General features: G+C 48.8%; 1 protein-coding gene across 5 annotated transcripts in view; it reads left to right on the top strand.

The window, feature by feature from the left end:
- The first annotated feature begins 343 nt into the window (after window positions 1-343).
- The window catches only part of IRF2 (interferon regulatory factor 2), an 82,886-nt gene continuing 72,364 nt past the window's right edge, over window positions 344-10,865 (top strand). The window contains exon 1 of one of the 5 annotated variants that reach the window (XM_080796251.1): window positions 344-561. The gene's annotated coding sequence lies outside the window, so the exon portion shown is untranslated. Of the gene's footprint in view, window positions 562-736; window positions 845-909; window positions 964-1,715; window positions 2,065-10,865 lie in introns of those variants that run through there. The other 4 variants (XM_080796255.1, XM_080796254.1, XM_080796253.1 and 1 more) reach the window with 4 other exon arrangements.

Here is a 10,865-nt window from a genome sequence, read left to right as displayed (position 1 = left end):
CACCCCCCCACCCCCACCCCTCCCACCCAGCCTCGATGGCGTGCGCGGCGAGTGGGAGCGTCCCGGTGTGCCAACAACAGACTCACGAGCAGCCGCTTGTTGCTCCTGCTGCCGCGACATGGGGAAGTGAAAATGAAATTGACTTTTCCGAGAAATGATGAAAGCGGCGCGGCCCGCCAATGAGCGGCGGCGGCGAACTTCCGCACCTCCCGGCCCGGCCGCGCGCGCCCTCCCTCCGCCTCCACCTCCCGCTTGCACAAGCTTGAAACAAACACTGGGGAGGAAGGGCGGAGGGAGGAGGGCGGAGGGGGGAGGCGAGGGAGGGAGGGAGCCAGGCAGGGAGGAGGGCGGGGGGTGGGGGGATTTCCAGCCTCAGCTCTTCGCAGTTTCCTCTCCTTGTTTTGCTTTCGATCTGGACTGTTCTCAGGCAAGCCGGGGAGTAACTTTTAGTTTTGCTCCTGCGATTATTCAACTGACGGGCTTTCATTTCCATTTCACACACCCTAGCAACACTTAAACCTTGCGGAATTGTATTGGTAGTGTGAAAAAGCACACCGAGAGGTAACATTTTTCAAATAATAGTTGTGACTGTGCGTGTGTGTTTTTCTCGAGGGCATGTTTGTGAGGACTGGAGGGGATGTGTGTGTGTGTGTGTGCGCGCGCGTCCTGATGGTTTGACACAGTGTTTTGCAGGCGGAAAATGCTGGGGTTCATGAATATTAATACCGATTTTTGGAGGAACGGTCGGAGCTCTTATGGATCATCTGATTTTAGGGGAAGCAGGTTCTGCTGCTGTTGCTGCTGCTACTGGGGCTGCTGAGGCTGCAAGGAGGAGGAGGAGGAGGTAGAGAGGGAGGAGGAGGAGGAGGAGGTTGGTGGAGGTTTAATTTCACTTTTGGATTTGCAGACGGGGAGAGGTGGCTCCATGGACACAGACCTGCTCTGTGTGATTCTGCGCCCCAGGTGTTGTGTGTGTGGGTGCAGGTCCGCCGGAGTCGGGCCTCCTTTTAAAACAAAATTGTCGTGTGCATGTGTCTGCGTGCGTGTGTGTTTACAGACGCGGTCGCCACCAGATCCGAAGGAGGAGAGCGGGTCCTTCTCGGTGTCCGGCGGCGGCGCCTCTCTCCGGGCAGCTCCAGCGAAAACAAGCTGGAGCCCAACGTCCGCCCCGCCGCCTGCGCCCCGCGCCCCGGCCAGGAGAGGCGCCTGGCTCCGCGGCCAAAGGAAACTTGGTGGGGCGCCCCGCAGCGGTCCCAGGGCTCGCCGGCCCGCGGGACTGAGGGAGCGGCCGCGGGCGTCGGGTGCCAGCGGCCGGAGGCGGCGGGCGGGCTCCGAGCCGGTCTGGGCGTCGGGCCTGGCCGGCACGCCCGGCTTCCTGGGAGCTGGGCCGCTGCCGCCAGCGCCGCTCCGGAGGGACGCCGCGTCCTCCTTCCCGCCGGCCAGCGTCCGGCCTGGCCCGGGGGCTTTGTCACTGCACTTGTCCAGGCGCGCGGGGAGGGGCTCCGGCGGCGCGTCCCGGGAGGGCGCCGCGCGGAGGGGTCATCCGCCCCGGCCGCGGCCTAGCGCCGGGCGCCGCCGGGTCCCCGCAGGCGCCCCCGGGCCGGCCTGGCGCGCTGGGCCTGACCCGCCTCGGCTACGGAGCGGGCGAGGTGGGGGCGGGGAGCCTCCGGGGACCGAGCGGCGCCCTGCTGGCAGGCGTGGGGGCGGGCGTCCCCTGGGGGTCCAGGGGCGCGGGCAGCGGCGGGGTGGGGACGCGAGTGCCCGCCCCGCGCCCTCCGACCCCGCTCTGGGCGCCGAGTGGCATTCGCCCGCCGGCCGAACGTGGTTGGTGCACAGCCGTGGCCGCCACTTCCTTTCCGCCTCGCCGGCCGGGCTCGCCCACCGAGCGCTGCCCGCCGCGGCCAATCGTGGCGCCCGCCCGCCTGCGGCCGCGCTCGGTGCCCCGGCCTGGGGGCCGGCCCCCGAGAGGGGTTCGGGAAGCCGCTGCAAGTTCCAGGGGCCTCTGGGTGTAACTACGTCCCCTCGCCAGGACGCGCCGGCATCTGTCTTTGGCCCCAGGTCTCGGTACGTTTGCCGCCCTACCCCCTTGCCCTGTTAGAGGGGGAGAAGGGAAGGAGGCTGGCAGCCCGAGCCGGGCGCAGAGACGGTGTTCCGGGCGCGCGCCCGGGTCCGTGGGTGTAGACAGAAGCCTGGGGCATCAGCTGTACATGTGCCCCCTGGAACTGGCAGTCGGGGTGGCCGCACACGAGCGGGCGGCGTTCACTCGTTTGCCACCCCTTAGTGGAGTGTTTGGAACTTGGGGACATTTTTTAGCCGCTCCGTCCCTCTTCAGCCTCCTCCCTCCGGTGCCGCCGGTGGGTAGGGCTCCCCGTCCTTGGTCACGGAATAAGAAAACGCAGAGTCTTTCTCCAGGAGGAAAAGTGCTGGCATTTGCCTTGTGCCAGTGGCCTCTCTGTTGCTGCGACTCGGTCTGCTTTTGATGAATGGCTAGGGAGGGTGGAGGATAGTTACATTTCCTGTTGTGGATTTTCAGGAATCGCCAAGGCTGCTGTCAAGCCTGCCGTCATTTATTAGTTTTCAGACCGATTGCAAATGGCACTGGAGCTTAGGAGCCTGCACTTTTTGGTGCTCGCTGGGCAGGTGCCGACAGAGGTCTGGTGACAGACTTGAGTTCTAAAGGTGGGTCGTCTTGATGTCAGGCAGATGCGCGCTCCCCGACCAGGACCTGGAAGGGGTCCCTGTTTCACTTCGGGGTGTACACAGATTCAGGATTCTCTAATTTTCCCAACGCCATGTCCTTCCTTTTTTTTTTTTTTTTTTTTGGAGGGGGAAGGGGTAGAAATAGAAACGTAAAAAATCCTAGAAAAACTTACCTTTTCTAAGGAAACTTCAGAGATGGAATATTTGGAAATTAAACGGGCATTTTTGCAGGGTAACCTTGGAACGTCTATTGATTGATGGATGGCAAAGTCCGGAATTTCCTAATTAGTGAATGATTATAACTTATAACGCAGCCTGTTGTGTAAGAAGTTAGATTTTGGCCTCTTGGATTCAGGAGTTCTGTTCTGTGATGATTTGTAATTGCTTCCTGATATTAAACATTTATATGCTTCATCCTCAGTGACTTGTCTTTTTTCTTTTGATCTTCACAAGTTGAAGATAATTTTGCATATTTCAGACTTACCTGTAAAAATGTCATGGTAATCAAGAGTAAGAGTTTGTAATTAAATTGGAAGCAAATTATGGCAAAGAAATGGTTGTCCTAAGGTCCTAACAGCTCTATGAACCACGGCCTCACTTTTCTCTTCCTCTGCCTTCTGAAGTCCTTTATTGGGCAGATGTTGAATATACCAAAGCGAATTAAGGCTGTGAAACTCACAAGGAGTAGTGGAACATTTGAGATGTAGGATTTTTAACTTTTGGTGGGCACCCATTGCTTCATGTTTGCAGGGACACTGTCCTTTTATTCTTATGATTATCGAATATGAGCTCTGTTGTTTCTAGAACATTTTTGCTGAATTTCCTTTTGATAGAGAGCAGAACTCTAAATGGGGTATCTGGGACATGGTTCTGTTTTGTGCTTTACACCAAAAAAGGGAGTAAAGCAGATGAAGGACCTTATTTATTCATTTAATAAGTATTCCTGGGATATTCAGTAAGCACCAGACACAGTTCTAGGCTCTGCGGGTTCAACCCGGAACAGGAGAAGAATTTCCTTACCCTCTGGGGAAATTGTGTTGTAATTGGTGAGCTGATAATACACAACCGGTGATTACCTTTTGGGGTTAGTTCTGTGGAAGGTGATGATAATACTTAAATACCTATCTGATAGGGTTGCTTTGGGGAACAGATGAGATACTGGGTATGAAAGAAGGTTGTATAAGTTACAGCAATCTACAAATGTGTAAGGCATTAACTTTCAGAATTCTGTCATTATTTTTAATGTGGAAAAGCCAGGAAATCAGGACTGAACAGTGACTTTCTCTTACAGACTTTGCAGCAAAAAAGGATTAACTTCTTCTGAGAGTATATGGATAATGGCGAGGAATTAACACAGCGTAGCTATTTTATGTAAAGTATCAAAGAATTTAATAGTGAAATATAATATTGTCAGTGAATTTTTTCCTGTCAGAAGAGAAGTTAGATGGTATCCATGGAGACCAAATGATATGGAAATAACAGTGATGCCAATGTATTTTCTCTCTCTCTCTCCGTCTTTTCAGGCTGAACGTGCTTTAGCGTGAATTTTCTTCACAGTTGCTTCAAATTCTCTAATTCATTATCTTTATTATGGGTATGCCCCTAGCTGATTTTAGTATTTAGCTGTAACCTCTTTTTTTTTTTAAGATTTTATTATTTTATTTGACAGACAGAGATCACAAGCAGGCAGAGAGGCAGGCAGAGAGAGAGGGAGGAAGCAGGCTCCCTGCTGAGCAGAGAGCCCTATGCAGCCTCGATCCCAGGACCCTGAGATCACGACCCCAGCTGAAGGTAGAGGCTTAACCCACTGAGCCACTCAGGCGCCCCTAGCTGTAACATCTTTAAGGGAATTCAGTTAACTTTAACTTATTGAATGCTTACTGTATGCCCAACACTGCATATGTGAAAATTAATGTAATAAACGGATAGTATATTTTAATAAACTATAACATCTAAAAGTACATAAAGTAATATATAAACAGAATGTAAATTGCTGTGAAGTGTCAGTTTTGTTAAGAATAAAATCAGTTCTTCTCTTTGTATGGGACACCAGGTTCTTCTCATATGGGGTAGGAAGTCAGGGCTTTCTGCTCATTTGCCCCAGATGTGTCCTGCTTTTGTCCTGAGTGTGATTGCTATTGGGTGCAGAATGTCTGCCCAAGGCAGGGTTCAGGGATGGCACTCGAGGAAGTGGATGCTGGGAACGGAAGTGAGGAAGTTTGAATAAATCTTGATTTTTCAACAAAGATTGATAAATTACCTGTAATATGCCAAGAGAGAGATACCAACAGCAAATCCAGCCCCGGGGCACCTGATGCCAAGCCCTAGCCCGTCCTGGGGACTCCGCCAGGCCCCGTGGGCTACAGGCAGCAGGCCCCTAGCTGCCAGCATTTTACCTTCAAGCATTCTTTTTGAGTGATTTTCCCCCTCACCAGCTCCATCTTTTGACAAACTGTCCCTGAAATAAATTGTGTTTCGTTAGGAAGACTTTGAGGCCTGTGTTTATTATGAGAATGGCATCAGAATCCTAGGCAGAACTCCTGATTGACCCGCGAGGAGGAGCCTCCTCAGATCTGGTTGATCTAAAACTCATAGTCCCCTTAGGCTCTCTGAGTTCTGCAACTAGCCCAGGACCCCTGCTGGCGGCAGGAATATTGAGTTCTGCTGGGGAACTCATCCAGGGATACCAGGATGTGAACCATTGTAATAACCCAGGCAGTTATTTTATTGAATGAACACACACATGTAACCGTCTATCACTAGTTTATTAAATGCTTGTTGACCACCAGGTGTGTTCAAGGCTCTGGGTAGAGCAGGTGCAGTGAACTCAAGTGTCCAGAGGCCCGGAATTGAGTTTGCGCCCTTTCATTAACTCTCCCGATCACCTCTCCTTTTGGCACCTTAGTTTTCACATCTGTAAAATGGGGCTGTATGGTTCTGTTTGCTACGGGGTATGGGGCTCTTGTGTGCCTCAACATCACCTGGGGGAAGGGGGCTTTCAGAAGCCACAAGGAACTTCTAGACTTAAGAGTGTCTGTAGTGCCTGGGCGCCTGGGTGGCTCAGGTTAAGCCTCTGCCTTCAGCTCAGGTCATGATCTCAGAGTTCTGGGATCGAGTCCCGCATCGGGCTCTCTGCTCGGCAGGGAGCCTGCTTCCTCCTCCTCTCTCTCTCTCTCTCTCTCTCTGTGCCTACTTGTGATCTCTCTCTGTCAAATAAATTAAAAGAAAAAAAAAAGAGTGTCTACAGTGCCTTCCTCTCTTTGATTCCTTCACCCAAAGAACCCACAACCCCCACCCCTATAGCAAGCCTTTGAAGTACCAGAGCCTCCTGGATCCCTGTCCCTCAGATGCATGGGCCAGAGCGAAGGCAGAGAACCACTGAGTTAGGTATCTCTTCTTAGGGCCTGGTCGTTTATTTTTGTATTGTCTTGGGCCGTGCTATGCAGACCTGTTTCCCACATTGTAGATGGGCCTTTGAGTAGGGAATCCATGGTCACTCTCCGCTGGCCTGCTGGTGTTGACCTTGCTTGTCCTATGAATGTGATATTCGTGTGATGATTGTGATCCTTTGAATTTTCCATTCTGAAGAGGCAAGAAGGGCTTTGTTTTATGGGTATGTCTCTTGGTCTAGGAAGGCCATGAAAAGTTATGGGTTTGTTTTGTGTTTGTTTCTGTTACAGCTCATTTTCCCCTTTATCGGTCTGGTATTCAGCTCCGATAAACAAGAGAAAATCATGGATTAGAGCATCGTCCCCCTTTTTATGAGAAACAAGGCTCATGCGGTTCTTTCTGATGAGGGATTCTGAGCATGTTTATCTCAAGGGCAAGGCCAGTGTCATTTACCAAAATATCTTAATTTAGGATTTTGTGTGATAAAGTTCTAATTTTCATTAAACTGATATTTTTGGGAGTTAAGTACTTGCTGTGTAATTTTCATAAATAATTTCTTCTCAGGCCTACTGAGCAATCTGTTGCTATGCTCGCACACCCAGTGTGATGGAAGGAAAGATGAGCTTCCCGTGTAATTTGTTCTTATTGAGCTTATAAATGTCAGCTTTGTGTAGGATCTAAAGAAATATTTTATAGATAGAATACACTGTCCTGTCCCCGTAATCTTAGAATCCTACTGACTTTCCCATTTCATGAGGTTGACATTTTGACTGAGAAGGGACTGCATACAAATTGCTTTTTTTTTTTTTTCCAACTAATACCTAATGTGTTATTTTTGAAGAGAGCTTTTTTTGTTCTCTTTACCCTAGAATTATTGAATCGGATGAGAATTACAGTGGTGAGAGGAGTGTCCCAACACCTGGATAGGGGTGTTAGGGTGTGCGTGGATGGGTGGGATAGGACTGGGCGGGCTTTGGAAGGTGACACTTTTGTAGGGGAGATGATGAAAAAACAGAATAAGGTGTAGGGCGGAATAGCGCCTCCTGAATTCTGGAATGGGAGAGAGAGAAAAGAGGGACTCAGGCAGGTAGATTTTCTGTCTCATTACAAGTATCACTGAAGGAATTTCAGGGTAGCAGGGAGCAAGTTGGTAGTTAATTAACAGGAATACAAGGTCAAGTTGAAATACTAAATTAAAGGACCCCCCATGTCTGACTTTGGAATTAAGCCTTTTTATCCTGCGGAACGTAGTGTCTGATGGGAAAACCGCTAGGCATCAGCCGACTTTAGGCAAGTGAACAGGAGGTTGTGGGTAGATATCCCTTAGGCTTGGTTCAAGCCTTTTGAGGTAGGAGTGCTGGGGCTGCAGTGGCTAGGGGAATTGATACCCCAAGCGGAGGCCTCAGCCTCTCTCAGACTCGGTCCAGAATTGCCTTTGGAGGCAACCATGGGCCCTGAAAGGAAGATACATGGTGATACAAATTTTTAGAAATATTGGAATTGCTCTCTCAGACCCATGCTGGTCTTCCTTACCGCTCTTTTATTTGGGATCAGGTTGTGGGAAGGGACTAGGAATCAGGAAAATAGTAAGGGTCGATTCCGTGTTCTCCCAAAGAACAGGCGGCAAAGTTAAGACTGAGCCCCGAATGCCATCACTGGGTCCCGCAGGTCACCGATGGTGAAAGTAAGCACTCTGTGTTGCAGTTGGGATTGTATGTTGAAATAAACCTTCTGGAATGCAGTTTGATGTTACGTTCTCAAAGTCTTAAAAATGTTAAACTCTCTGTTCCAGTAATCCCACTTCTAGGAACCCACTCATGTGAAGTAACCAGAGATGGGATGGATTTCTTTGTGAGGATGTTCACCGAATTAGCTTTTGTTATAGCGAAAGTTTGGAAACAGTCTAAGTACCCACAATGGGGATGCCTGTAAATGAACTCCGGCACATCCAGGCGATGAGGACAGATAGCTGATCAAATTCATGTTTTTGCATTTAATGATGGAAAAGTGCTTGTGATGTATGTTGAGTGGAGGAAAAGAGATACTTAACTGTGACCCTAATTTTATTTTACAAATGTGTGTATATGTGTATGTACATCATTAAAGACATAACTGGCAGAAAATATTTGCATGGTAGGATCAAGGGTGCTCGGCTTTTTTTCTCCCCTTGAAACACTTGGAGTTTCCAAATTAATTTAACAGTACAATTGCTTTTATAACCGGGAAAGTATTCTCACGACAACTCTGAAGTGTGCCATCTGACCTCACCTTGATAAAGGTTAAGATCGGGCCGTTGCGAAGGAGGGTGCTGTACGTGGATAAGGCCATTTTTTTTTTCCCTCCAGTGGGCTCCACACCCAAGTATGGAGCCCAGTGCAGGGTTTGAACTTGTGACCCTGAGATCAAGACCTGAGCTGAAATCGAGCCTCAGAGGCTTAACCGACTGAGCCCCGCCCCCCCAGGCACCCTTGGATGTGGCCATTCTTGAGCTCCGTCTGCCCTGATGGATGGAGCCAGGCTCTAGAAGCTGGGCTTTCCTACCTCGTGCTGAGAGATGCCTTTGTCCCAGTTCCAGCTCTTGGTACTTGAAGCCACTGAGATTGAGGGCTCCTTGGTGAGGGTGGGACATGTTTTGTCAAAAACTGTAGGGGGGCGGTCCACAAGTGTTATCCCACTTCACGGATACCTCCTTTATGTACGTGAATATGACAGAAACAAGACACTGGGGGAGGGGAAAAGACTTCTTTAGCCATCATCATGGCCAGGTCAACAGCCAGAGTGGTGTTGTAGCTATGGACAGCCATTCCCAGCCTCAGATGATGCTGTGAGAGCAGGTGGAACATGGGTGTGGGCTACGCTGTGTAGATGATATCAGAGCAACCCAAGGGAGAAACAGAGAACAGGGAGAAAGAAAAAAAAAACAAACAACCAAGCCGCCTTTGCTCCCGTGAGAGTGGATGGAAAGGATTCAGGGTTCTCATCCTAACCTTTTGGAATGTCAGGCTTTTTCTAGGAGTATTCCTAAGATCTGGGCTTCATTCCATTTGAAATGTCCATGCTTAGAGACAGGTCTTTCTGGCACCCTGGGAACTTTACCCAGGGACCTAGTCTCAGCTGTAACCAGTTGGCCCCCTGGAGCGGGTAAGAGTACAATTATCCTCTTGGATCAGAGCAATTAATTTAGACTTACGGCTGCAGATCCAATTCTCATGGCCCAGTGAAGAATAAAATGTTTCTAGGGGAAGTGAATGCAGACATGCCCTATCTTTATGTCCTATACATTCTCTGTATTGCACACGTTCCTGGGGCTCGGGATGGAGTATCTCACAGGACCACTGAGGAATCTGGCAGAGTTCTATTTGTCACAGAACAGCCTTTATTGGAGAATGACTTAGTGTGTGACTCCATCAGAGTGTGGCGTAAGATTTCTCACAACTGCAGAAACCTCCAAATCCCTGATTTGTATCTGAAAAAAAAAAAAAAAAAGTTTAGAATAGTTTTCATCCCTTTGTAGATCCTGGAGACATTTTTGGGTTGTTGTGAGCTAGTATTGGATATAACCAGACGCAGAGGCAGAGTACCAAAGCATAGCTTTAAAAAACAAAACAAAACAAAACACTGTCCCATACAAATAAAACATGAGCTGCAGGCATAATCTTTAATTTTCTAGTAGCCATGTTAGGAAAGTAAAAAGAAAGTGGAAAATTTGGTTTTACTATTTAATGTAGCTCAGCATGTCCAAAATATTATCATTTCAACATGTGATTCATATGAAAATACTGGTGAGGTCATTTATATATGTGCTGCCGAAACGAGCACTGGTGAGGTCATTTACGTTCCTTTTTCGTACAGAATCTTCGAGATCCAATGTGTCTTTTGTGCCTAGAGCACATCTAAATTCAGCCTGGCTGCATTTCGAGAGTGTGGTGGCTGCAAATGGCTGCCATGTTAGGTGTGGTACCGGATTAGGACATGAAGAGAAGTATGGGGAAAAGTTGTTATCAGAGGACTGAACCTAACAGGACTGAGGGAAGGCAGATTTGAGCGGTCATTTTGGTGATGTGGTCCGGTCATCTGGTGAAAAGTGCACGACCCTCCCCCACCTCCCACCTCCCCAGACAAACCCCACCTTGATCTCTTCAGTCTAAGATACCAAAACGCTCTGGATTTCTTTAGAAGCAACACTCTGCACGTGCCATTCCTTTGGCGATCAATCTCAAACATCCTGAACCTTTTCTGGCCCCTTGAACTGTTAAGACAATCCTCGATTCCTTGGGTTTCTCCATGTATAACAGTTACACGGCACGTGATTTGTGAGCTAGGCTGGTGGTGTTCCCCACCAGTACTTGATACGCAGTAAGAAGTAGATAAATATTTGTTGATGTGATTTTTCAGCCCCGAAGCAAAGGTTTGCTCAGAAGTCTGAATTCTGGTTCAGAATGGATGGCCCAGAGCGGCGTTGGGTTAGAAACCCAATGATATGTGTACTGGGCGCATAAACATCGAGATTTGTCGCTTTGTATTAGGGGTTCAACATCCAGAAGGTGAAAAATTGTTTTTTTTTTTTTCCTTCTTCTTTGTACCTAGGACTTTAAAACAATTTACCAGCCCTTTTCTTTGACATTTAAGTTCCAACGAATGTGCTAATTGCTCCCTGTACATATAAATAAGCTATAGTCACTGATAAATCAGAGATATTTGGGATTTTGGGGTATTTGGGAGCTACTCCTTTCTTGGTGGGTTAGTTATTAACAATAACCTTATTATTAATGAAC

This window comes from Martes martes (genome assembly GCF_963455335.1).
Source record: "Martes martes genome assembly, chromosome: 2".
Classification (NCBI taxonomy): domain Eukaryota; kingdom Metazoa; phylum Chordata; class Mammalia; order Carnivora; family Mustelidae; genus Martes; species Martes martes.
Note: the sequence above shows the minus strand (reverse complement) of the source record. Positions and strands in the feature narration are given on the sequence as shown.